Genomic DNA, 2,270 nt, shown 5'->3' on the forward strand with positions numbered 1-2,270 from the left:
CTCAGAATTCTCTGTCTGTTGCTGAGAGGATGATGGAAAAGGCTTGCTATTGCTAAACCTGTTTCTTCCACCATTATTAAAGTCTTGTTGAGGCTTTTGTTGATCCTTCCATGAGAAATTTGGATGATTTCTCCATGAGAGATTATAGGTGTTTCCATAGGTTTCACCCATGTAATTCACCTCTGCCATTGCAGGATTCTCAGGATCATAAGCTTCTTCTTCAGAAGATGCTTCTTTAGTACTGTTAGATGTATTTTGCAATCCATTCAGACTCTGAGAAATTATATTGACTTGCTGAGTCAACATTTTATTCTGAGCCAATATGGCATTCAGAGCATCAATTTCAAGAACTCCCTTCCTCTGAGGCGTCCTATTATTCACAGGATTCCTTTCAGAGGTATACATGAACTGGTTATTTGTAACTATTTCAATGAGTTACTGAGCTTTTGTAGGCATTTTCTTTAGGTGAATAGATCTACCTGCAGAATGGTCCAATGACATCTTAGACAATTCAGACAGACCATCATAGAATATATCCAGGATGGTCCATTCTGAAAGCATGTCAGAAGGACACTTTTTGGTCAGTTGCTTGTATCTTTCCCAAGCTTCATAGAGGGATTCACCTTCTTTCTGCCTGAAGGTTTGAACTTCCACTCTAAGCTTGCTCAGCTTTTGAGGAGGAAAGAACTTGGCTAAGAAAGCCGTGACCAGCTTATTCCAAGAGTTCATGCTATCTTTAGGTTGAGAGTCCAACCATGTTCTAGTTCTGTCTCTTACAACAAAAGGGAAAAGCGTAAGCCTGTAAGCCTCAGGATCAACCCCATTGGTCTTAACAGTATCACAGATCTGCAAGAATTCAGTTAAGAACTGAAAAGGATCTTCTGATGAAAGTCCATAAAACTTGCAATTCTGTTGCATCAGATAAACTAATTGAGGCTTTAGCTCAAAATTGTTTGCTCCAATGGCAGGGATTGAGATGCTTCTTCCATGGAAGTTGGAATTTGGCAGTTAAGTCACCAAGCATCTTCCTTGCACTATTGTTGGGTTCGGCCATGTCTCCTTCTTTTTTGAGATTCTCTGTAAGGTTTTCTCTGGATTGCTGTGCTTTAGCTTCTCTTAGTTTCTTCTTCAAAGTCCTTTCAGGTTCAGGATCTGCTTCAACAAGAGTGTTCTTGTCCTTGCTCCTGCTCATATGAAAAAGAAGAGAACAGAAAAGAAGAGGAATCCTCTATGTCACAGTATAGAGATTCCTTTATGTGAGTAAAAGAGAAGAAGAATAGAAGAGGAAAAATTCGAACACAAAGAGAGAAGAGAAGAGGGTTCGAATTATGAGTAGAAGAGAAGTGTTAGTAGATAAATAAATAAATAGAAGGAGAAAAGAGAGAGAGAATTCGAATATTAAAAGAAGAGAGAAGAGAAATATTTTTTTATTTTATTATTTTGTTAGAGTTCGAAAATTAAGAATAGAGAAAAAAAATTAAAATTAAAATTTAGAAAAATTAATTAATTAAAAGAATTTGAAAAAAGGGTGAGGAGTTTTCAAAAATTAGAGAGAGAAAGGTAGTTAGGCGGTTTTGAAAAAGATAAGAAATAGTAAAACAAACAAAAAAGTTAATTAGTTAGTTGAAAAAGATTTGAAAATCAATTTTGAAAAGATAAAAAGTTTGAAAAGATTTTGAAATTGATTTTGAAAAGGATATGATTTTAAAAAGATATGATTAGAATTTATTTTTGAAAAAGATTTGAAAAGGAAGTTAAAAATATTTGATTTTTAAAATTAAAATTGATTACTTGACTAACAAGAAACTAAAAGATATGATTCTAGAATTTAAAGATTGAACCTTTCTTAACAAGAAAGTAACAAACTTGAAATTTTTGAATCAATCACATTAGTTGTTAGTAAACTTTTCGAAAATTATGAAATAAAGATAAGAAAAAGATTTCGAGAATCAATTTTAAAAAATTTTCGAACATATAGAAGAAAAATGAAAAAGATTTGATTTTTGAAAAAGTTTTGAAAAGATAAGATTTTTAAAATTGAAATCTTGACTTGACTAACAAGAAATAACTTATTTTAAAAAATTTTGGACTAAGTCAACCCAAAGATTTCGAAATTTATGAGATAAATAAGGGAAAGATATTTTTTATTTTTTATTTTTTAATTTAATGAGGAAAGAGAAAAACCACAAAATGACTCAAAAGATGAAAATTTTGGATTAAAACAATTGATGCATGCAAGAATACTATGAATGTCAAGATGAATACCAAGA

At 32.0% G+C, this 2,270-nt stretch overlaps 1 non-coding gene across 1 annotated transcript; it reads left to right on the forward strand.

Annotated features, from left to right (window-relative positions):
• Nucleotides 1-555: 555 nt before the first annotated feature.
• LOC127747375 (small nucleolar RNA R71) lies at nt 556-663 on the forward strand. The gene has a single exon (XR_008009174.1). It is a non-coding gene; the product is annotated as a small nucleolar RNA R71 (small nucleolar RNA).
• The last annotated feature ends 1,607 nt before the right edge of the window (nt 664-2,270 follow it).

The sequence above is a fragment of the Arachis duranensis genome, chromosome 4 (genome assembly GCF_000817695.3).
Source record: "Arachis duranensis cultivar V14167 chromosome 4, aradu.V14167.gnm2.J7QH, whole genome shotgun sequence".
NCBI lineage: Eukaryota > Viridiplantae > Streptophyta > Magnoliopsida > Fabales > Fabaceae > Arachis > Arachis duranensis.